The 26204-nt window shown below is 39.1% G+C and overlaps 2 protein-coding genes across 5 annotated transcripts in view; both read left to right on the forward strand.

The window, feature by feature from the left end:
• ZBED1 (zinc finger BED-type containing 1) overlaps nucleotides 1-25972 on the forward strand; it is an 88236-nt gene extending 62264 nt beyond the window's left edge. For 2 of the 4 annotated variants that reach the window (XM_084844276.1, XM_084844278.1), the window contains 2 exons: nucleotides 2251-5259; nucleotides 8368-25972. The gene's annotated coding sequence lies outside the window, so the exon portion shown is untranslated. The remainder of the gene's footprint in view (nucleotides 1-2250; nucleotides 5260-8367) is intronic. The other 2 variants (XM_084844280.1, XM_084844279.1) reach the window with 2 other exon arrangements.
• DHRSX (dehydrogenase/reductase X-linked) overlaps nucleotides 1-26204 on the forward strand; it is a 193196-nt gene that overhangs the window by 62264 nt on the left and 104728 nt on the right. The gene's annotated exons all lie outside the window — the stretch shown is intronic.

Here is a 26204-nt window from a genome sequence, read left to right on the forward strand (position 1 = left end):
CAGAAGAGATCTCTAGTCTTTCCCATTCTGTTGTTTTCCTCGATTTCTTTGATTGTTCATTTAAGAAGGCCTTCTTGTCTCTCCTTGCTATTCTCTGGAACTCTGCATTCAGTTGGTTATATCGTCCCCTTTCTCTCATGCTTTTCGCTTCCCTTCTTTCCTCAGCTACTTGTAAAGTCTCATCAGACAGCCACTTTGCTTTCTTCGCATTTCTTTTTCTTTGGGATGGATTTCATTGCTGCCTCCTGAACAATGTTACGGACCTCCGTCCATAGTTCCTCAGGCACTCTGTCTATCAGGTCTAATCCCTTCAATCTATTCCTCACCTCCACTGTATATTCATAGGTGATATGATTTAGGTCATACCTGAATGGTTTAGTGGTTTTCCCTACGTTCTTCAATTTAAGCCGAAATTTTGCAAGAAGCAGCTCATGATCTGAGCCACAGTCAGCTCCAGGTCTTGTTTTGACTGACTGTATAGAGCTTCTCCATCTTTGGCTGCAAAGTACATAATCAATCTGATTTCGATATTGCCCATCTGGCGATGTCCATGTGTAGAGTCGCCTCTTGTGTTGTTGGAAAAGAGTGTTTGCTGTGATCAGCGTGTTCTCTTGGCAAAACTCTATTAGCCTTTGTCCTGCTTCATTTTGTACACCAAGGCCATGCTTGCCTGTTATCCCGGTGATTTCTTGACTTCCTACTTTAGCATTCCAATCCCCTATGATGAAAAGGACATCTTTTTTTGGTGTTAGTTCTAGAAGATGTTGTAGGTCTTCATAGAACCGATCAACCTCAGCTTCTTCGGCCTCAGTGGTTGGGGCATAGACTTGAATTACTGTGATGTTGAATGGTTTGCCTTGGATTCGTACTGAGATCATTCTATCGTTTTTGAGATTGTACCGCAGTACTGCTTTTCCCACCCTTTTGTTGACTATGAGTGCTACTCCATTTCTTCTAAGGGATTCTTGCCCACAGTAGTAGATATGATGGTCACCTGAATTAAATTTGCCCATGCTTGTCCATTTTAGTTTGCTGATTCCCAAGATGTCGATGTTCAATCTTGCCATCTCATGTTTGACCACCTCCAGCTTACCTTGATTCATTGACCTTACATTCCAGGTTCCTAAACAATATTGTTCTGTACAGCATCGGATTTTCTTTTCACCACCAGACACATCCACAGCTAAGTGTCCTTTCAGCTTTGGCCCAGCCGCTTCACTCTTTCTGATGCTAATTGGAAATATCCTCTGCTCTTCCCCAGTAGTATATTGGACACTTTCCGACCTGAGGGTCTCATCTTCCGGCGTCATCTCTTTTATCCTTGTGATACGTTCCATGGGGTTTTCTTGGCAAGGATACTGGAGTGGGTTGCCATTTCCTTCTCCAGTGGACCACATTTTGTCAAAACTCTGCCATGACCTGTCCGTCTTGGGTGGCCCCGCACGGCATAGCTCATGTCTTCACTGAGTTACGCAAGCCCCTTTGCCACAACAAGGCAGTGATCCATGAAGTGGAAAGATGACTACACTAACGCGAAAAATGGATATCCACCTACCCCCCCCCCCCATACACACACATACCTCCCTTGGCTAAGGCTCCGAGAAGCAAAAATACAGAGGACTTACTTGCTCTGATAAAAACTTGGTCCTTGCAATTTGCGGAACAGGCTAAGAAGCTGGATACAATCCAAAATTCCATTACCGCCCTGCAAGGGGCTATGGATTTAATCAACACTTCTTGGCAAAAAATGGAGGTGAAGGTTAACATGCTGCAAGATTGGGTGGCAGTGAATGAGACTACATCACAAGCTTTTTTCAACAATTTTTCTGTCAATTTCTCAACTGGAGGCTTTTGTGCGCAGGGCAAATGTACGTATCATTGGTATTAAGGATTTACCTACTGATGTAAATTTGTCTACTTTTGTAGATAAGTTCCTGCATGAGATACTCCCTGTGCCATCTGATTACTCATTTGATATTGAGTAGGCATTCCATGTGTCAAATGCTAAAGGGACTGGTTATGCGATTATAGTCTAATTTGCAAGAATGTCCACAAAAAATTATATCCTGCATTTGGCAAGATTGGGTGGAAACCTTTTTTGGAAAAAAGATAAAGTTATGCTCTTTCCGGATTACACCAAAGAAGTTGCTGATAAAAGAAGGCAATTTACCAAAGCGAAAAATCTGGCTAAACAAATTAACTTACAATATCACTTAAAATATCCTGCTACATTTTGCATTTTTTCTGAAGGCCAGATGAAGAAGTTTCTGAATCATGAAATGGCGGAGGCATGGCTCAATGGAAAATCGCGTGAGATTTCTGTTCCAGCACCATGAACTGGAATCTACAAACATGTTTTGCGAACTGGCTATGTTTAATCTGGAAGATTCAGGCTAGACCAGAGATATTTTTTTTTCTTCTCTCATTTTTTTTCTTTTTCTCTCTCTTCTTTAAATCCTTTCCTTTTAAAATGGATATGATATACTATACTTTAATTTACTGTCTGAGGGTGTATAGAAATGTGCACACTCATTTATATATCTAGAACAAAATATATTAGTGATTGTTGTGAGGTTGATTTCAGGCTTGCTTATTACATAACATAAAATTTATTAGTGATTTGTTATTATTATTATTATTTATCCTTTTAAATCTCCTTCCTCTATTATTATTACTATTATTATAGGTCAGTAAGATTTTTGGCTGGTTAAATTGTTAAGCCTTACCATTATATGCTAGCTGAAGGGTAATATATGGTTACTGGTAATGAATTGTAGGCCTGCTTTCTTGCTATAAGACTGATGATATGATATTGAAATGTAAGGTTGATTATTTATGCTGTATTGAATTGTAATATTGCCAATGTTATAGGTATAATTTTTAAGTAGAATGGGATTTGAAGTTTCTGTATAATAGAGTTTAAATTTAATTCTTTTAAATAACTTTTTATATTTTTTCATGTTTTTTTTCCCTTTTCCTTATTCTGTTTTCTTTTTTTCTTTTGTTACTGCTGTGTCCTCCTAAGAATACTATATTATTGGGAAATTATAGTTATTGATTAGGTTGTTGGTATTGTTTATTTCATTTATAAAGATAAAAAATAGAATAAAACTGATTTTCAAAAAAAAAAGAGGAAAAGATGCTGAAGGAGAGAGGTGGAGAATCACCAGACAAATGGAGGGGAAAGGAGTCTGTTATAAATATAGGAGCAGCATGTTTGTATGCCTGTCATAAATATTTCTAATAAATAAATACCTTATTTTTGAGATTGGTTTTATCTGTTGCACTTTACTGCTGTTTGTTTTTGTTTTAATTTTTTATTTGTATCTGTTGTATTTCATTGCCAAAGAAGCTAGGATTTGTTTGCCCACTTGCTTGAAAGGGAGAAGTGAAGTGGGAACATTTGGGCTGCATATTCCAGTAAGTACACTGCTTGTGTGCATCATGATTTTCTCAAGACTGAATAGGATGTTGCTCTCACCCTCACGATGATATCCAAAGGGACAGCTCACTATGATGTGGCCCATGCTAGGAGAACACCATCACCAGCAGTCTGCTACCCACATAACCCAGGGGAATTTTCCCCCTTTCATCAGAGATGTTGCTGCCACATGTTGGGAAGAATGAAAAAAGGACATGTAATTATTTACTGAAGCCTTCTAACAGAAAGAAGAAGATAGTACAGTATCCAGTGTCAAATATTTAGTGTGGGATTAGGCATTAGTTAAAAACCAGTTGGGCAGTGGTAAAAATAACCTCCACAAATAACATCTTTTTAAGAATAAATCAGAGTTGAGAATCATTTTCATCTTAACTCTGAGCCATCAGTAATCTACTGAATCAGTTAGAGGGGAAGGTTATAGTTGTGAAACCCAGGATCAGTGATGAATTGTTGATCGTTCAGTTGGTCATGAATGGCAAAACGAAATATAGCTTACCTAGGAGACTGCAAATGTGTTGGTGGCTCTCAGGACAGATTGCTCAGTTTTAGGTTTTTCATATCTGACATGTCTTAAACTTATGGCTCCCATTGATCTGGTTTATGCATTTGAAATAGTCATATATAAATGATAAAAATACACATTCTAGTTAAGTACTGCTAGCTGTTACAAACTACTAAGGACATTTCCAGATGCCACTTTTCTGCAATGGTTAGTTTAGAGTTTATGTACTAAGAAGGAAATGAAGAGAAGGGAGAAGCACTGCGGGGGAAAAAAGGGTACTAGAACAGGGCTCTTGCCTACAAGTGCTGTTTTGGACTGTGATACACCATCCGAACTTGCTAGTCTGTTACCTACCATTTGGATTTGGAATAAATCAGCAGGAAATGTGGGAAACTGCTCAACAGTCTTGAAAACATGTATCTCAGGGAGGTTGCCCATATATCATTTATGCATGCAGAGACTTTATTCTTAACTCTACATAACAAACAATGGGTTAAATCCACTGTTCCTCATATGTAGAATAAACCCATTGAAATGAAAACATTAAATCAATATAAAAAAACAGCAAGTGACCAGAACTCTAATACTTCTAGCCTTGTAAATCATTTAGCTTGTTTAGGAATTGTGTGGGTGATTTGGATACATATCACAAAAGTAAATGGGATCTCAGTGTTGTACACCTAACTAGGACACAAATAACATGAGCCATGAGTATTTAGGTTTTATGGAATTAATTAACAACCAGTCATGATCAAAAGGTCTTCCCTGCACTGTACAGTTGAATTATTATATTATATTAAAATGTTTTAACTTTTTTAACCTGGTGTTTTATTCTTTTGCCTTGTTCACTGCTCCAAAATCTTCTGATGTGGAGAAGTATATAAATATTGTAAATAAATAAATATAGCCTGCCTGACAATTTCCCTTTTGTGCTTATATGTAGTACCACTGACGATAATTACAAGATGAAACAGAAAATCCATTCATGCCAATTTGGCAATTCAGATCCTTGGGTTTGAACTAGTAAAGCACAACAGTTCCTTGTCTCTTAATTCTAAGCTTTAGTGTAATGCTACAGTTTGTTAGATTCCATCATAGATGTTGAGTCCCCAGATGGTATTCTCTTCCGCTTGCTTGGTGCCATTGGCAAGAACAGCTAAAGATTAAAAGTGCTTTTGGCTCTGGCTGTTCCAGAGAGATTGAGAGAGAGAGAGAGAGAGAGAGAGAGAGTTGCATTCTCTAAAATATTTTATTTTCTTTCATAGAGAAAGCAGGTGGTAGCAATTACATCAACTACCTTGATTGTGCCTTCATTGTGGGTATCTCATCCTTTATATCTGTCTATGTATGTACATATGTATAAGCAACATCCTATCCATATATTGAAGCTGTTAGGAGTGTTCTTTTGGAGAGATGATGTTGGAATGCTGGCAGTGGATTATTTAAGAGATGTGTTTCCATCCCAAGTACATTGAGATTTGTGGAAATAGGAAGGAAGAAATTAGTTGATATTCAAACTAAACTAAAGCAACAACAATGTATCATTAAACATTTTTTTTAATGAAGATGGTCATAGATACCAAACTTGAAAGTCAGCCCAGCATGATAAAATAATGTGTACGTTAATTTGCATTTCTCATCCCTTTCCCAGTGGATTTTAAATAGTCACATAGCTATGCTCTCCGTCTGTTACTGAATGGAACACTCCCTATTGGATCCATTCCTTGCCAACCTCCTGACTAGTTTAGTAGAAGGGAAGAATTTCATCATGTCCAATACAAATTAATTACATAAATATTCTATTGGACCAATAGAATAACCCATACAGACTTATCTGCACAAAGATGAATTTGTATTTGTCATACTACAAACATGCAACTAGGAAACAAAGTAGTATTGAAACTGACAAACAGAAAATGTGTCAACTAAATTAGTTGACATTAATGTTATATATATTGAAAATACATAGCACATTGAGCCTGTTACGCTTTGGAATTACTGCATTTCTTGTATTTTTCCTAATTTAAGAAGGATTATATGTGTAATTAAATTCTAGTTACTTGATTTAAATGTATAGAAACCTTACATATTGACAGGTAGATGACTGGAGCCGGGGTGGCCTGCAATAAACACAAAGGAAGGCCTTCCTGACTTAGAAGCAATTCTACAGAACATTCAATAGTGAAAAAGAAAGCTACAGCAGTGGCTGTTGCACTAAATCCATTGGTAAACCTATGTGAGTAGACCGATTGAAATTAATGAGACTTAAGTTAGTCATGAAATTTAAAGTTTTAAATCAAGATAAAAATAATTGCTATTTTAGATACTGAGTTCCCTTTTTAAGGCTTCTGAATAGCAGTATGTTCCTTCATTAGCAACTTTCAGCTTCTGTTGATATTGATAGGAGTAGACACTTTTCCTACTAAAAACTAAGTAAATGTGTGTTGGATTGTGACCAAGCAGATGTAAACAATGCCGCTTTATGTTGCTGGGCTGATATTTCAGTTATTTATACCCAAGTGTTTCCCATTTTGCAGTAGTTTGGTACCTGTAATTCTACTAGGGCATAATTGAACTGGTTAACACAGTGGGGTTAAAAATGCTGGAGAAAAGCAGTCTTGTGAGCTTCTCTGGGGCATTTGGCTGGCCATTGCTGGGGGGAAAGGGGTGTAATAGAAAGGGATGCAAAATTCATACTTTGGGAGCTCTATTCATAATTAATAGAAAAATGCCCTCCCTTATTGTTATTTTTTTTTATATACAAAGGCAGAATGTTGTATTTTTGTTTAAAAAGCACCGACTGTGAAGTGTGATTTGTTTTATAGGAATATAATGGATTGTGTTGATTTGAAAACTGAACTCTTGAGTAGGATAGGATAATGTAGGGCCATACTGATAATTAGACAATAGTGCACTGGTTTCCTGTTCTGTAATTGATAAACAGAACATAGCTATGCATCCATGATTATACTGTGTTTTAAATGTCATCCTACCCATGGAGAATGGTTAGGGTGTTCATAATTTGGTTAAAAGGGTACAACACCAGGGCTAGATGTTCCTTTATCCTGTCATGCCATTTATATTATGTGAAAGATTAGGACAGTCGTTCCCAACCTGGTGCCCTCCAGATGTTTTGGAGGTCAATTCCCACTAGTTCCAACATGCCCAATGGTCAGGAATACTGGGAGTTGGAGTCGACATCTGGAAGGCACCAGGTTGGGGGAGGTTGGATTCAGATTTCCCATATGTCTCTATTGTTTTTAGGCTCCAAAAGACAAGCCATCTCTCTTGTGTTTCTATTTAAGCCATTCCATGTTTCCATTTTCTTCTTTTAGAAAAACAAATTTTCTTGAATCTGACTATTTAGTTTTGCATTTAAGCTTCTTGACAGTGTCTAAGAGCTTCATTTTACAAAATAAATGAACCGGAAAACAATACGTAGTAAGCTTCATTGTGGGTAGGTATAGGAACGACATTTCCTCCTCCTTGGAAGACTTATTATCTAAATGAATGATATGTTGCTTCTTCAGCATTCTGTAAACTTCTTTTCTTAAAATCTTTCCAAATCCAGTTTACACTCCTGTATTAACCAAATACAGTTTTAAATCAAATCAGATGAAAATATGCCTGGATCCATTCAGATGGTATTGTGTGGTTTAAAAGGAATACTCTAGCTCAGTCTTCTTCAACCTGGTGGCCTCCAGATGTTTTGGACTACAACTGCCATCAACCCCAGCCAGCTCAGCCATTGGTCAGGGATTATGGGAGCTGTAGTCCAAAACATTTGGAGGCCAACAGCTTGGGGAAGGCTTTTCTAGGTGATCCTTTTGTGGCCCATAATTGAATTACTTTCACATGCCCCTGCAGCGTATTTAAACATTTGTGTGGTGGTCACAGGCAATAAGGAATTGCATATAGGTGAGTGATCGGGCTGGCAGAAAGGAGATGGAGGGCTCCTGTCCTGCACCTGCACTGATCATAGAAACCAGAAAGGCTGCCAGAGGAAGGACTTCCCCTTCTTTGTGCCCTGCATAGAAATGCAGGAGGCAGCTGGAGGAGGACCAGAGCTCTTTGTCCCTATTCTGTGGGCTCCCTAAAAGATTTGATCATGCTGCCGAGTCAGTCCTGCTTTGGTCCTTCTTCCAGTGAGAGCAGCTAAACAAATTGAGATGCCTCCATCTGTGGTTTGTTTAGTGTTACATCCAAATCAATTGTCACTCTCCCTAACAAGTCAGAATCAGAAGCCAGGTTTTGTTCTGACTAAAGAACTCTGGCTTACTGTTACGTCCAAACTAGGCCAGAATTATGCCCAAATCAGTCTTTAGAAAGGTAAAACCAAAAAGTAGTAGACAAGGTGAAAAGCCACCTGTGAATGCAGTTGAGTAGGTCTTGGATCCAAACACTTTTGTCTTTTATTTTTAAGGAACAGACATCTAATTGGCCACCACCGGAAACAGAATGATGAACTGGATGGAGCTTGGTTTGATCCAGCAAGGCAATCTTCTGAACTTTCTTCTAGACATGTGTGCTTAGCCCAAATCAAGCAGATGTTACCTGCTCTGCTATTAGATCACCATCATTGTTTTTCTTTGTATATACTATTTTTATGTTATAAATTTGACCTTAGGAGCATGTCTGATAGACCTTCAGGGTTTGTGTTCCAGTCCTAAACCCAGTGGGGTTTCCACCCAGGTAAATTTAGGATTGGGATGCCAGGTATAGAAAATTCACTCTGTCACATTTTTATGCAATTCCATCAGTTTTGCTAGCATTATAATTATATGCAGTTCAAAGTACTGAATTTAATTTCTTATTTTCAAAAGATCCACTTGGAGAACAAGCTTTTTGATTTTTCTATAGGGAACATATGTTATTAGTAGGAGGAAATCTGTGCACATAGCAGTTAACCTGAACTTTAGATGCACTGTCAGAATATCAGTAAGCAGTCATTCCATCTATCAAAAGAATGTAAATCATATTTTAATAAAAAAAACACATTGAACACATTTCTGTTTAAAATGAAATAATTTTGAAAACAAGAGCTCCTGCCAAGTATATATTTTGTCTAATGACTAGGGCCTGACTCTGCCATTCTTACAATCAGTTATACATAATCTTAGTTATTTAAGTCTTTTGTGTGTACTAATTCACAAAGTTACTTCAGACAACTTGGTTGTCTTTGGGCACAATCCAGCAACATTTGTCACAACAAAGTCCAACTGGGACTTAATCTATAGATAGATAGATAGATATAAATATATATATAATTCATTCATTCATTCATTCAGACAGACAGACAGACTCCAATGGGAGGGTGAGGTATAAATGTTCTATTTAAAATAAATATTATTTCCTGAATCCCATTCATTTCATGACTAACCTTTGTTTGATAGTGCCCTTTGTGTTTACACTTCATATCCATAAGCAAAAGTGTGGTCTGTCTTTTCAACAAGCAGGACATTTAATATCTAATATCCAGGTAAGAAGTTTAGGGTTGTATACAATGGTTCCCTTCTGCTAATGGAATTCCTCACTTCCCCCTTCAATCGAATGTGCCAACCTTGTGAAGCAGATTTTTGAGGAGGAGCACAGGAGAGAGGGAATCAGCAGAAATCCCCTCCCCTTATCTTCAGTTAGTGGAGCCCTTTGGTAGATCAAAAACTCTTCTATGAATGGAAGAGATTTGAGGAAGGGGATAGGGCATGGATGGGAGGGTGTGTGTGGTGAGATGCTGGTGAAGGGGAATGGAACTATACTGTGGGATATCTAACAACAAATCATTATAAAAAGTAACAACAACATAAGATGGGCCCTTAAATTTGTACTATAGTCCTATTGATCACTTTTAAATCTTGTTTTGCAGGGAAAAGTGTGTGTGTGTGTGTGTGTGTTCACACAAGTACTAAGATTTGTATTCAGTCCATTGCATCACACCATGCTTCTTTTTCTTTTTATGACATGTTTGTCATAGGACTCAGATGCCAAGTAACAGTAGCAGCTGGCTCCATGGAGATCCCTTAGGCTACAGCTGTATGAAATTCTTCTGGTTATACTGGGAGCCAGATCACACTGATGGATAGTACGTTACTTGTCTTGGCTATCCTGCCTTCTAAAAATCCCAGTTTCTCTTTTCCCATGCTAATTATTTTCTTCTCTCATGTATGCACCCAGCTTTGCCATGTAGTTCATGTCTTCAATCTTTGTAGGTCAAATGCATTAGTTTGTTTATAACTTTTGCTGTGAAATAATTTATATCATGGGAAACAAATATGCCAGTTATTTATTTTAATCTAATATAGTAGTTGAAACCCAGGGGGAAAGGTTTCCAGATTGCTTGAGGAAGAGAGGACAGTTAAAAAATAATAATTTATTATGAAATCATATACCATAATTGTGAAAGTTCTCGCTATCTCAGCAAAACAAATCTGGTTTAATGGTTTGGGTGTCACATCCTTACCCTCGTATCCGCTTGAAATATTTGCTTGGGAGTAATCCCTGTTACTCAGTGCAACAAAGTGTGCAGTGAAAGTCAATAGAACTAAAGCATGGACCTGTGTGTGACTGATTTTAGTGGGATTTTAAGCTTGCTTGATCTTCCCTGTATGTCACCTGTTGAGCACAATCCAGCAAAGCTTGCAGCTGAGGTGCCTAAGGGGCGAAGTATCACTTGTGTTATGTAAATACGCAGTCAGGATGAATATGGGTGAGGCTTTTAATGTTCTTGGACAAGCATGGGGGTTACTATGGATGTGGTGGCAGCCATGCCAGTATATCTAAGAATACAGAGGTTTTATGTTCCAAATAGTATAGCACCCACCCACCCTCTCAAAATCTCATTTCTTTTCATTGCCTCTCCTCCCTCCTGCCCCCTATTCCCTTCTCCTTTTCACTCTACTCCCGCATCCAGATGACAGTCACAGTCCACAATCTTTTCCTTCCAAGCTACTTGCCCTCACTGAAACCTAATGCACTTTATCTTTACCCTATTATAACTAAGCCAAAATATGTGCAACTGAAAATAGCACATATTCTTATCCTACCCATCCACTGCTCTGTTTTCCTCTTCCTCTGTTGTTTCTCTGTGTCTGTTTTAGATTGCAAGCCCCTTGGCGTATGGAATTGTCATACCTGTTCTTTGTAAAGTGCAATGCACATGGATGGCACTAAAGAAATAAGTAAAATCTCATTGATGAAAATAGAATGGTGCTTCTGCTGTGAAGTGTTTTGCTGCATTGGGTCCATCATGTCTATTCAAGAAGGAAAGTGGGAAAATATGTTGGATCTGTAACAATTTGCTCAAATTTTATTTGTAAGGTAGATCTATTAAAAGTACAGTTCAAAGCTATAGATTACAATAGTTAGTGCACTTCCTCAGAATAAAACATTCAAAATTCAGGTGTGGGAGCAGGAAGAATCCAAAATCCACCTTAGGCAACACCTTTATTAGGACTATCCAAAATGCCACAAAATACATATTTTGGATCCCCTCCCCCTCCGATTTTGGATGTTTTACTCATGGACCGGCATGATTATCTGTGTTTTATGTTCCTCAGAGTAGTTCTATTAAAGTTGGTAAAAGATTTTTCCAGAGTAAGTGAATTACAGGTTGAGATTCAAACTTCTTCATCACTTTTTGCTGAATAGTCTGAGAGTGCCTAATGTTTATTAAAGCTAAGCAGATATGGACCTGATCAGTGCCTGGATGGATGGCCAGCCACTAAGAGGACTGTATAAACCACACTGAGCTTTCTTTAAAAAACACACAAAGTAGTATATAAATGTAATGACTTCTTAGGAAGGACTGGGGTTTCCTTAATAGTCAGTTCTTGATGACCGTTGTCCTTTTCAGTACCTCCTCAAATGCTACAGACTTTTCTTGTTCTCCATGTACTATTTTTGATGGACTTAAGTATGAAGGTGAAGGAAGACATTCAGTTCTGATCTTCATATATTTCGACAGTTTGATTTTTTTCATTTGGAGACTTTTATGTGGAACAGATTTTTTTTTAATTCATTGTGATTAAAGTTGACAGAGCCTGTCTTCAAGTCATCAGGTGTAGACCAAAGTTTTCCATCACCATCTGAGATTTACAACCAGTTAGCCTCAGGGCTGTACAACAATCTATGAGGCATTATGGAAAAGGTTGTTTGCTTTTGTTTTTTAAATGAGGAAACCAACTCATTGTTGATACTGATAACTCACTGTTGTTACAAAGTTGAGGAATGATATGTATTAAGTGCAGGCAACACTTTAGGACAGGTGGAATTTAGACCTACTTAGTATTATCTTGGGATATTTGTATTTAATCTTCTTGTGTTAGGTTCTCAGTATTTAACCTTTTATTTGTGATAGGTTAACAGAAAAGAGTAGAAACATGTTGAAAATTAAATTTCAGTTTGTTTTTTGATGTTTCAATAAAAAGATCACTCACATGCCATTAAATAGACTACAGCAGGCTCCAGATGCCTCAGATTTTTGTTGTGTTATTTATTTTACTGTCCCCCTGATCTGGGTGTTTAATGCTGAATGATGGCCTGTGAAGAGCCACAGTTTGACATAATGTCTTGGGTTAAATTTCTGAATGGTTAGTCCATTCACTTTGTTGACGCATAAGTAAGCAAGTTGTTTAGTGGTTAGGAGAGAATGCTGTATCATTGGTGGTGGCTTACTTTCTTCTTGAGTTAGAATTCTACCCCTGCTTTATCCCATTAATCATTGGTTACTAGTGAAAACAAGTGTGCAGTTGAAGTAACCAATTCTGGGAGTATCCACACTTCAAACTTGGTTTTATACCAGTTTAGCTCTTGTAGCTTCTTGTAGAATATCCAAGAAAATGTACTAAATAGAACCCCCTGTTAGAGATTCCTAGCTCTCCTCACAGAACTACAAGGCACAGGGGTCCCTGGTGAGAAGGTATAACTGTTAAACCAGTTTAAGCCTGTAGTGTAGAGAAAGGTTCTCAGATTGCTGGCTGGTCAACTCTGCTTAGCTTGCTTTAGTTTTCCTGCGGTTTCGGAAATTCATAAATAGGCAGAGTTCACTGTTCACCTTTCCTGCGCACTGATGATCACACTTCATTTTGAAGGATATCTAATTGAAGAACAATTATTGCTGTATTATCTAGGGAGGAGAACCCAGTGGAACCAACTCCAACTATACACTGTTAACTGCTACAGAATCTATACATGCAAGCTAGTGGGGTGAAATGTGAGTGTTGATCTCCAAATTGATTTAAAACTCCTGCTCAGCCTTGTGGCGCTGCCCATCTCTGTTTTCCATCTGGAAGATGGGACTAATAATAACCTATCTAATAGATTTGCTGCAAAGACTCAACATACACAGAGTTTAAAGAATCTATATGTAAAGGTTATAGAAGTGCTATACATATTATGATTTACCTGTATTGCCCTGCTGAGGTGTTCTGTACCTGAACAGACCAAACACGCAAGGAGAGGGAGCACTGCAAGCTCGCCCACCTCCGTTGTTGTGTTCGTCACCCTCTATTTGTGGAGAGCAACTTTCTGAGGAGGAGATCCTCCTGTATCTGTGGAAGCACTCCATGCGATTGAGAACATGGATTTTCCAGGATTCTGGCTTGCGTAGAGAGCTTCATGGATATAGGAGAATCTCCTCTTCAGAAAGTTGCCCTCCATAAGTACAGGGCAACAGAAACACAAAAGGAGGTGGCTGGGGCTGGAGCACTCCCTGTTCTCACGTGTTTGCTTTTTTTGAGTACAGAACACTTCAATAGGGCTGATCTGTGTTATGTATCTGGTGAATTCTGTGGTGATATGAATTTAGTGCCCTCAAACTGTTCTATATCAGCCACTGTCTGAGCTTACTTCTTTCTTGTTTTAATGGTTGTACTCAGAACACGTTCTGATCAAGCCATACATATAGTGTGCTCTTAATTTAAGTTACTAAACCATGAATGGCCTCTTCCCTGTTGCATATAGTTCAGCCATTACACAATAAAGCTAGATTTTTTGTTGGGGAAGAACAGACCCCTCCTGTCAGGCTTCATGGGAATTATTTTCTCATTTTCACATGTCAGTTTTCCTGGTGCTGTGTAACCCGTCTCTGCTGCTTCTAAAACTCCCTCTAGTTCTGTATTATGTTTTCTGTTGGTAGGTTTCCAGACATTTTGTGTCTCAGCACTGTCTGGCAAGTTTTGCAGGCAAAATGTTTTCAGCAGCCAGGTTTGGAACAGACTGTTTCAGAGCAGGAAAATTAGATAATTCTGGCAACAAATCCGAGGCAGAGAACTAATATGGTGTAGCAGCAAATAATTAATTTGTTTTCCAACAGCTGATGAAGCACCCTGCCCATAATAATAAGCTATTGAGGTGTTTGGTATTTTGGGGCATGGTGCAAAGAGTAAGAGATTACAGCAATAGGAGTTAGTAAAGCCCTTCCCGCAAAAGGTCCTAGTTGTAGTTCTGTGCACACCATTGCATGAGGCAATTGTTATGTGCTATAACTCTTGCTGGACTATTCCTTCTCACCCAGGTGAACCTGAAGGAACTTCACAGGCAGGATAGTGACATATTTTTTCACTCCATAGATCCCTTTTTATTCTGGATGCATTTGGATATTCTTTCTGACCGGGGTGCAGGGTGGGGGGAACTGCACCAGGCCCCCACAAAGCTGAGGACCCCCAACATACTGGCTCATATTGCTTAATGTTAGCGGACAAACAATATTGTGCTTGTTCAACATTTCACCTTTAACCTTCAGGGCAGTTGCTTACAGTCATATTTGTTTACAATATTTATATGCTGCCCAATAGCCAAGGTTATTTGGGTGGCTTACAGAAGATAAGAAGCCTATTACCAGAATTCTCTGCAGGTGAGCTGCAGTACCTCCTTGGCTGAGGAGTGTAGGCTGAGACAAGCGATGGCCCTGAGTGGGAGGTAGGAAGCCTAGGCTCCAACAGCCACTGCAAGAAGCTTTGCCACATGTGACCCTGCAGCCTATTCCCTGCAGATGAAGTGGAGTGGTTCTTTGATTGAGTATAGGTTGTGAGGGACAACAAGCAGCTGGAGCAACCCTGAGTGAGAGGGAGGAGTAGGCCCCAACGCTGTCAGAAGCTTTACCACCCAGCATAGATTGTCTCTGCTTGGATTCATTTCATGCAGTGCATAAAAAATGTGATTGCCTTGAATGAAATTTATGCCAAATGCCTGGAAATGTGCCTTACCTTAAGAATGGCTGGATCAGGGAAGTGTACCTCTAGCAAAGTGAAATTGTTGAAGGCTCACTTAAGATGGGGGGGACCTCTTTTGGTCTGGGGGCCAAGTCCAGTAGGCCAGATGATGTCAAAGGGGCAGGGGCTTGGACAAGCCCTCCTGTGATGTTATCAGCAGCACACACCCCACCCACCCACACACACATTTTTCTATGCAGAGAGAGGCACAGAACTCTGTGCCTATCTCTGCACGTGCTGGCCAAGTCGAGCGGCTCTTTCCCATTCTGATCAGGGCCTGAAGCATCCGGGAAGAGACTTGGCTTGCAACCCCCAGCCACATGGACTGGGAAATCCCCAGTTTATCTCCATTCTCTGAGATAACATGAGTATTCCTCTTCCCCCGGGGGGTGGGGCTTGGGGAGGGCAGGGAGCGGGGCTTGGGGAGGGTGCTTAACCCACTGCTGGCTGGATGTGGCCCAGTAAAGGTTGGACGTTGCCCTCCTTTGGCCTAAGAGTTACCTTAGTGCAAGAGCCTGTTATGTTCTTAGCACAAAGTAACCTTGCTGGGAAAATCTCTTAACAATTTACTTGATAAGTTCACCAAAGTGAAAGCGAAGAAGATGTCATTCCAGTAGCCTACCTGTTTAAATATTGTGATTGATTAATTCTGGTAATAAAAGACTTTTTGTTTTAATTATGCAAATGTTTGATAATTTCTACTCTTAATTTTAGTAATTGTAAATAATGTTTATAGACACGATGATGATTCATAATTTCCTGAGATTGTAAGATATTCCTTTGCATTCCATTAAAGTAGATTGGATAAAGTGGATATATTAATAACCATGAATGCTGATTCACTGACATGAATGCTGACATTCATGGTTATTAATCCAAAACCCAGGAATAAAATCTGAAATCCACTTAGGCGATATCTCCTGCTTCATTTGCCACGTAGCCTGATACAGCATTCTGGAGAACATGAAAGCTTGCACAATTTTTTGTGGCATTTTGGTTGGTCCTAATAAAGATATTGGATTTTATTCCTAGATTTTGGATTTTTTACTGATGGACCAGCGTGGCTAACTTTGTGTTTTATAGTTATTAAAACTATAAAAATGGAAACCTATTGCACCAGCAAAGGCTATTGGTATTGAGCTAGAGGTAGCTTACACAAGCGCAATATAATTTACATTCGTGCTAGTACCGAATAGGATACTGCGCAATACATTTTTTATGTTGATATTCCATGTACTTAAATGTGCTGTGCTGTCTGTCTGCTGACAATGTTCAGGAGTGGTGGTGCAGAAGGAGGGCACTGAGACTATATTTTTCGCTGGGTTTCTTCTCTGCTATCCTGTTTCTAACCGTTGCTTGACAGATTACAGTAGGTAATATCTGTTAAAAGCTATTTTGACTTAGTTTGCACATAATGACAGTCCATGGTTTAAGCAACCCAGGGGTTGTCATGCATAAGTGGGAGAGAGAGAGCACGCACTGCCTCCCACATGCACGCCACTTCCACTTTGACTCAACAACGTACACTTGGCTCGTTCATAGGTTGTTGAGCATGATGTGTGGATCTGGAGTACTGGGTTGTTTAGGGCTAAACAACCCAGCAGTTAACCCATGGGTTATTATTGGTTAACTGCTGGGTTGCTTAACCCTAAAAATCCAGTGCTCCAGGTTTGCAAATCCTGCTCAGCAACCTATGAATGGGCTGATCATAGATTGTTGATTAAAAGCAGAAGTGGCTGGCATGCTGCAGGCATACTTGCTGAAGGCATAACAATACTACAGATGCAGAGTCCCCATTAACAAATTTTTGTGCTCAGAATTTACTGTTGTTTTCCTTTGTTTGTTGTAAGAGACATCTTTTTGTGTATGGTTGGCATTATATCCTTTGCATTATTGAGAAGCAATTCGTATATTGTTAATAGAGACTCTGTGGCCATAGCATTGATATGTCTCTATCAAGTGTAGTTTAAATTCAACCTGCTAATGTTTATTATTGGCATATAGAGATTTTTGAAATTTTGCGTATGGTAGTCACTACGTCTTATTGCATTCTTAGAAGCGATTGGTCCAATGTTAATTAGAGACCTTGTGTATTTACTTGTATAAGCAAGTTCTGTTGGGTGTACATATACCACACATTCACAGTAAAAGATTTATATTTTTATTCTGTATGTATAATGTTGGTTTTTTGTTAATATACATTGCTTGTGGGTCCATTGATTTGTTCGTTTAGTTTCATATTGAGGGTCCTCCTCCTTCTTGCTTCATGCCTTATTGTGCATCACTCACATTTGATTCCTTTTCAACCCCAAACCACCTGGTACACCACAGGCACAAGAAAGCAATGGCAATTCAGCCTGTAGCACTTTCGAGAAGGCTGCAGTAGACTGTCACATGCTGCTGAATGTCATAAAGTTCTTACCTTTTTAGACTCTTAACAGTGCAATGCTATGTAATATGCTTATATGAGGCTTACTTCCTAGTAAGCAGATATGGGAGCCTCTCTCTTATCTGCAAAACTGTTCCCAATCAGTTTTGGGACTTTTGGCAAAGTTCTCATGCTATTTTCTCCTCTTTGTGTTTGTTTGTTCTCATGCTGCTTTCAATTTACACTGTCCATTTTTGTAGGGAAAGTGTGAACTCCTGTCTAGCTGGAGGTATCTGAAAGAGAACTGAGCCAGCGTTGCATATAACCCATATCATACTTCTCTCTCTGCAGTCAGAGAGAGAATCCTCCAGATGATTTTGACTACAATTCCCATAATTCCTGACTATCAGCCGTGGCAAATTTGATGGGAATTGTAGTCTAAAACTTCTAGTGGGCACCAGGTTGCCTGGCATAAGTACTCAATACAGGGAGTCAATCATCCCAGAAAGATATAAACCCAAGTACTGGTGTGTAAAGACAGACAAATAACTATAACTCACTAGGGTATACAAATTTAAAGCAGGTAATTCTGAATTCATACAGTCATAAGACTATAATGATATAATGTTCAAACACAGTACATAGGTTTTGTAACATACACATGGTTTCATGTACTTGATTCAATCCAAGAAAAAGGAAAGCAACCCTTGCTGTATTATTTGTGGTGATGAATTTGAATAGGCAGGCTTATGTTGATCAATACTGTTTTGAACACGTTGTTGATTACATTAACTGCATCTGACAGGCTTTTAAATCTTGTATTAAACAGCACCCGTTCTTTCAGTCTAACCAGGTTGTTCAGTAACCTTGAAGAGACAATTTTCCTTTTTTGATTAAATGTTTTGAAAACCAGATATGTGATTTTCAAGTATTTTGGCAATCAATCAGATTTATTGCTTGTTTCTCATTTCCCAGCAAGTAGTTGCTTTTATTGCTTAATTTCACATTCAGTGGGCAAATTCCAGTTATAAAAGAGGAAGACTCATAATTTGTTTTTTATGTTAAAATATTGCATCCAGGTTCTGATGGCTGGGTTCATACAAATGCTAATCCGTGATATAGGTTGTTGAATTATGGATTGTCATGTTATGCAAACCCAACTGTGCTAACAAACCATGGTTTGTTAACCATAAACAACCCAGAAAAAGAACCCATGATTTGTTGTTGGGTTGCGAACTCTGGGTTGTTTAAACCATGGATTGCCTTTATATGTGAACCCAGAACCATGGGTTTTTCATGGGTTGTTTCACCAGGCTACAAAGGCAGCAGGCAAGAGGAGTAAAAAAATCCAGCTGCTCTACATGCCAGTACTAGAATGCCACAAAGTCATTTGAGATACAGGGAGGGAATGGGTGAAGGAGGATAGAAATGACCAACTCATGGATTGCAAAAACAAACTGTGGTTGTTTGATCATTTACCAGAAAAATCCTGGGGAGGGCAACAAACCGTGGCTTAATCATGGGTTAGCGTTTTGTGCGAACCAGGTCACAGTGAATGGTGATTGCCTTACAGTGAATTATAAAGAAAATCTACAAAATTCATCTGACCATTTTATAGCTGCAGCTGCTCTAAGCTGGTTCACTTAAACTTTGGATGATCTGATGCAGGTCAAAAATCAGGAGTTGTGTTTCCTCCCTGACCTTACGACTATTCAGCAATTCTTTGAAGGAAGGAAGCACAACATTTTGATTGATAAACTTTGTAATTTAAAGCAGGAGGAGGCAAAAGGGCTATCTTTTGGTGTGATAGGGCAATTTCTTTGATATCTCTGTCAAAATAGTGTAAAAATTAAGGCTGAGCTCAGTGTTCAATAGTTAACAGTTTTGGTGTGAAAGGAAACTTTTATTGGGTGCCAAAGTATCTCCCCAAATCTCCCATTAGTTCTTTCACACCAGTTAATTGGTGTTCACAGAAACCTGATTGAGAGAGACCTAGATAATCAGTTTCATCCGAGAGTGACAGGGATTGACTGGTAAGCACTCTTGATCGCTTTGCCCTGGAAGAGAATGTTAGCCGCTGGCCTATAACTGTTAACATAATCTGGATCTAAGCTAAATTTCTTTAGGAGCAGTTGAAGTATGGCTTCTTTTTTAAAAGGTGGAACCACTCTCTCACTCTCAGTGAGGCATTTACAACCTCCTGGACAGACATCCTCCTCTTGCTAGCTTTTGATAAGTGTTGAAGGGCAAAGGTTGAGCATATAAGTGGTTGACTGGACTAAACCAAGCACCTTGTTCACATCCTCAGGCTCCAGTAACTGAAATAATCTTTTGTAAAAGTGAGTATATGTTTCATGGGACAAGATGGTGGCACAGAAATACACGGCTGTGTGAAACACAGTTATCTGTATTCTTTGTGTGAATTAATTAAAATTGTTCCTATCAGGTCTTCTGCAGTGATGCTAGTGGCTCACATAGGTTTTAATATTGTAGGTTTTCCTTCTATCACCCACAGGCTGGCTTACTCATATCTTTTTATCCCTGAAAGCACCTGACCTAGTTAAAATGACATGGTAGGATGTGAGGTACCTGCATATATTGTAGTAAAAGATCAGGACCCATGTGTCCTCTACCTTAACTGAATTACTGGAAGTTCCCCTCATGTGAGCATGATGAGAACTCTGGATGTATGCAAATGGCTTTCTGACCTTCACCATTATTCTTCATTCCGGGGCCAAAGACACATTCCCAGGACCAGAGTTTTCCTCCTTTCTTGTACTGCTTTGTACACCTAGAAAGAGACTTTCTACTTTGCATACCCAGATAGAGCTTCATACCCTATGAAACACCCAATGCTGCATTCAGGCGGATTCCATTTCTTTGACATTGTCCAAGCACTCTGAGAGCTGCCTGTAACCCCCAGGAGACTTCTGAACTGGGTACATAGCCATAGTATTGGAGCTGGTTACCTTTTGTGGTGTCACTCGGGATTCCAGGAAGCCTGTGCTTTGCAGTGTGGCAGTTAAAGTGTTGCCTTTAAGCATAATGGAGTACCCTCCTATAGCCAAGCAAAGAGTCCAGAGCATTGTGCTAAGTTCCTTGAGTATGGCCAGCTCCTCAGATTGCTCTTAGATTCCACTTCCATCCAGTTGGCTGCCTTTTCTCTATCAGGACAGGGCCATACAGGAACCAATAGCCATAACAGGAAGAAAAGCCACAATTCTAAAGAGCAATTTCTCCTGTCCTTTTGCAAGAGGCCTGGTTCCTGTAACAGGCCCAGTTGGTGTAAGAAGGTAGGCCTGGCCTTGTTCAGTCGTGTCCGACTCTTCGTGACCCCATGGACCATAGCACGCCAGGCCTTCCTGTCCTGCGCTCTCTCCCGGAGTGTGCTCAAGTTCATATTCATTGCATCAGTGATGCTATCTAGCCATCTCATCCTCTGCCGTCCCCTTCTCCTTTTGCCTTCAGTCTTTCCCAGCATCAGGGTCTTTTCCAGAGAGTTTTCTCTTCGCATTAGGTGGCCAAAATATTGGAGCTTCAGCTTCATTATCTGTCCTTCCAATGAGCAGTCAGGGTTGATTTCCTTTAGTATGGACTGATTTGACCTCCTTGCAGTCCAGGGCACTCGTAAGAGTCTTCTCCAGCACCACAGTTCGAAAGCATCAATTCTTCAGCGCTCAGCCTTCCTTATAGTCCAGCTCTCACAGCCATACATTACTACTGGGAAAACCAGGCTTTTATGTTCAAATGTGTACCCCACTTTGTAAAAGGGATTAATTCCCTCCTAAAGGAATTATGTTCAAATTTGTGTCTCTTCCTTCCATATAGCAGATACGTTATTCCCTCATATTCTCACAAAATCTCTGTGGGTAAACTAGGAGATAGTGGCTGGCCTAAGGTCAATGGGTGCTCTCGCTACATGGCTGTGTAGAGATCTGAAGTGTTTAATTTTAATTTTTTCTTGATAGATTGTTTTTAAAAAAGCATGAATGCTCTTAAAGTATAAATTTGTGCAGTTCTTCCCCTAGGGTTGCCATATCTCCAGGATTGTCCTGAAGTCTCCTGGATAATATCTTCTGGATATTATCTCCTGGATTACTATCTTCTTCTGGATTAATATCTTCTGGATACTGAAGTCTCCTGGATTAATATCTTCTGGATATTAATACTGAGGAATCACTATTAATATCCAGAAGATTATTGAAAGCAATCCTGGAAATTTTAATAGTTTGGTATTGTGCAAAATATTAGGGCAGGGTGCTAGGCAACTCCAAGAATAATTTCAGTCAGAGTTGGCAACCCTGTTATGCGCTGGGGCCCTGGAAGGGTTTAATTCTGCATTGTCTTCATGTTGTTGCCTCCTACAGCCCTCAATATGGAAGCTATTTATTGTACTGAAAGGCTTTGAGCTTGAGCAGAGTGTGCTATAGAAATGTGTGCGTCTTGTAGGAGAGTTTTAATCTTTGGAAAATATGGAAATTGGAACTCAGTATGGAGTGCTCAAAGTACTTCATATATATAATTTCATTAAACATGATAAAAGTAGCATAACTGGTTACTTGGGAAATAGAATTAAGCAGTATCAGGTTGGCTACATATTAAGCTCAAGCAGGCATTGCGGTTTTGAATATTTTGTGTAAGGAGGCGTTCCTTCTTAATCTGTTTTGGGATTTGACAATCCCAAGGGTGTGTTATAGCCTGGCCTTAGGGCCTAATTTTATTTACAAAAATCTAAATAAATAAGGGATAAGTGTTAGATCTAGTGTGATAATGAGGCAAGAAGTGATTGTATGAGGTGGCATTTGCTAGAGGAGTGGCAGATTAAGGCTTTGGAAAAAAAACATTGCAAGAGGAAGTTCTTGCGAAGGACTTTTGTTTGGCATGTGGTGTGGTTATCTGGAAGTGTACAGACACGCAAGAAAGCTGTACATGTGTGTTGTACACGTGCACCACTACAGCTGCAGTGTACGCTATGCACAAGCAAAAGAAAGGAATTGGCACCACCAACTCCAGACTGCACCAACCGCCAGTCCCTCCAAGGACCACTTTGCCGTTTGGTGAAACATAACTCCCTATCTGTTTCATGGCTGTTTTGCTGGCTCTATCACTGTTATTAGGAATAGTCTGCCAGTCCAGTGCTAAGGGATGGTGTACTAATCAGTCATTTTCTGTAAATATTTGGTGGTAAAATAAAAGTTGTAAACTGAGTCTTTGTCAGCGTTCTTGAACTCATTCCCCACTTTAGTCTAGGAAAGTGCATAATCCACCTTTTTGCACACCATGCCTCCACAAAAGATCTTCTTACTTCGTGCCTTTCATATATGCCTGTATAGATGTAAGTTTATGTGTAAGTGTGAATGAAGGTGTTTACCACTATGCTACTGCTGTCAGGTAACTGGAAGCACCCCTACACTCCTTCCTACCATTGGCATTGGGTGAATTGCTGTGATGTCTCAGAATGTTTCTGCATTGAATGTCAACAACTATTAGTGCAGTTGTGGACGAAAAAAACCTTATGCAGTGCCTAGGGACTGGAGATACTGTGTAATCTTAAAACAGAATGGAGACCGGGCAAAGAGGAAGTGGTGGCTGAGAATTTCATACTTGATTCAAAATACTCAGTCAAATCATTCGTTTCAGTGCCTATCTTTAAATATGCTGCTTCATAGAGTCAGGCTCATGTCAGTTCCTTAGAAAAGCGAGACAAAATTTGTCTGTGCGCATAATTCATCCTGCTGCTCATGACCTAACTCCTCTGCAGTTGGTCTCACTCATAAGTCTGGTTTTATTTTTATTTGCGTTTTAATTCGTTTTTGAAATAACACAAAAGATATAGGACCAGGATCCCTGCACCTTATCAGTATGAATACACACAGACACACACACACCCCTCTCAGTCAGTTTTGTGTGTGCATGTGAGGAAATCTTAATATATGTCAGAAAAGCTTTCTTTGTCATATTACTGTCTTCTCATAAAAGACCCAGAAAGATGCAGAAGGGAATGTCTCTGAATGTCTCCATGAATTATTGTTGTGACTTAGCTTGATACTTCATGCATCAGGCATAGGACTTCTTAGAAACAGAACTTTCACAAGAGTGTCACAATCAGTATTTCTATTCCCGACATTGATTTTGTAATATTTTAAAGGAGCCTAATGATAGGTTTTCCAGGGTGTTTCAATCTAATATTTTTGTATTTTGTTTACTTTTTATTTAATTTATATTAAGACTTCTACACTGCTTTATAGTAAGATTTCTAGTTCAAAGTGGGTGACAAAATCCAACCAACAACAGAGATAAAAATAATAATAAACCACATAATTGAAATCATGAAATAATGGCATCAAGAAGCCAGGTGTTGTTTAATAGGATGAAATGAGGTGGAACCCCCCCCCCCACACACACACACGCACACACACCCCTCTCAGTCAGTTTTGTGTGTGCATGTGAGGAAATCTTAATATATGTCAGAAAAGCTTTCTTTGTCATATTACTGTCCTCTCATAAAAGACCCAGAAAGATGCAGAAGGGAATGTCTCTGAATGTCTCCATGAATTATTGTTGTGACTTAACTTGATACTTCATGCATCAGGCATAGGACTTCTTAGAAACAGAACTTTCACAAGAGTGTCACAATCAGTATTTCTATTCCCGACATTGATTTTGTAATATTTTAAAGGAGCCTAATGATAGGTTTTCCAGGGTGTTTCAATCTAATATTTTTGTATTTTGTTTACTTTTTATTTAATTTATATTAAGACTTCTACACTGCTTTATAGTAAGATTTCTAGTTCAAAGTGGGTGACAAAATCCAACCAACAACAGAGATAAAAATAATAATAAACCACATAATTGAAATCATGAAATAATGGCATCAAGAAGCCAGGTGTTGTTTAATAGGATGAAATGAGGTGGAACCCCCCCCCACACACACACACACCCCTCTCAGTCAGTTTTGTGTGTGCATGTGAGGAAATCTTAATATATGTCAGAAAAGCTTTCTTTGTCATACTACTGTCTTCTCATAAAAGACCCAGAAAGATGCAGAAGGGAATGTCTCTGAATGTCTCCATGAATTATTGTTGTGACTTAACTTGATACTTCATGCATCAGGCATAGGACTTCTTAGAAACAGAACTTTCACAAGAGTGTCACAATCAGTATTTCTATTCCCGACATTGATTTTGTAATATTTTAAAGGAGCCTAATGATAGGTTTTCCAGGGTGTTTCAATCTAATATTTTTGTATTTTGTTTACTTTTTATTTAATTTATATTAAGACTTCTACACTGCTTTATAGTAAGATTTCTAGTTCAAAGTGGGCGACAAAATCCAACCAACAACAGAGATAAAAATAATAATAAACCACATAATTGAAATCATGAAATAATGGCATCAAGAAGCCAGGTGTTGTTTAATAGGATGAAATGAGGTGGAAACCCCCCCCCCCACACACACACGCACACACACCAGCCCGGACTGCTTTTCTAATAAGGTGTAGCTGATGATTAATCTTCAAATGGATTTGGTCTTTGAACAACAAGCTTTTGGGCTTCTAGCATACTGACAAAGTCTCAGAAAAAAACTCTGCAGTTGCCATAATAGGTTCGGTGTTGACATATACTGTACTAGGCAACAGATTGCTCAGCTCAACAAACTCCTTACAAAACACACTTGTGACACAAATCTTACAAGTGGACAATTTTTTATTTAATCAGATTGGTACTGTCTTAAAATGTGGCACCCATTAAATGGTTGCTAACACTGATATACCAATAGTCTCTTAAAAGTGTATAATAACCCTTCATTTCTGATTTACTGTAGTCTGTTTTTATTAGAGCTGGAAGTTTTACAGTTCTGTTATTGATATAATTATATATGTACAAATACACGCACACAGACTTTTATTTTTCTACCAGGTAGATTTTGTCAAGTAAGTGAAGGTATCTCCACTTTGCCATTACCATTGCGTATGTATTGTGGGGGGCAGGGGGGGGGGCTTGTGGCCTTCCAGAGGTTGTTGGACTACAACTCCCATTATTCCTCATTATTGGCTATGCTGGCTAGGGCTGATGGGAGTTGCAGTCCAATAACCTCTGGAGGGCTACAAGTTTCCCATCCCTGTTTTAATTCTAATCTGAAAACATCAATGGAGTTGATATAAATGTGGAGTATACCTACAGCAGTGCTTTGTGCCCATAAGGTGGTGTTTTGCCCCTTCTTGTTATTTGTGTGCACTTTGCATACTCCTTTCAGGACTGGGAATTTATAGGGGTTTTTTGTAATAATGCTAGATATGCACTAATAAAGATACTCATCCTACTAGTACTAACAACTTTGCTGCATTAAGAAAGGAATGGGGTGGGTGGATTGAATCATGGGACAAATATATGGGATTGTGGAGTAACAAGGGTTGTGCAAAAAAAAAAAAAGGTGGGCGGGGAGAGAAGAAATCTTTTTTCTCTACCCCATAGGCATGTGCAGTGAAAGAATGGATATGCGCAACATCCCATGGGAAAAAAATGAAGAAAGGAATGGACAGTGGCTAAAAAGAGGAATGTTGAAATATATTTCTCCAAATATAACAAGAGTTATTGCAGGAAGGTCACCTGGTCAGCAAGGTGTGAAATGTCTCTCACACACATGCACACACAAGTCGAAAGATTATCAGGACAGACTGCAGAA

The sequence above is a fragment of the Heloderma suspectum genome, chromosome 3 (assembly GCF_057233095.1).
Source record: "Heloderma suspectum isolate Gila_16-S chromosome 3, 16-S_ref, whole genome shotgun sequence".
NCBI lineage: Eukaryota > Metazoa > Chordata > Lepidosauria > Squamata > Helodermatidae > Heloderma > Heloderma suspectum.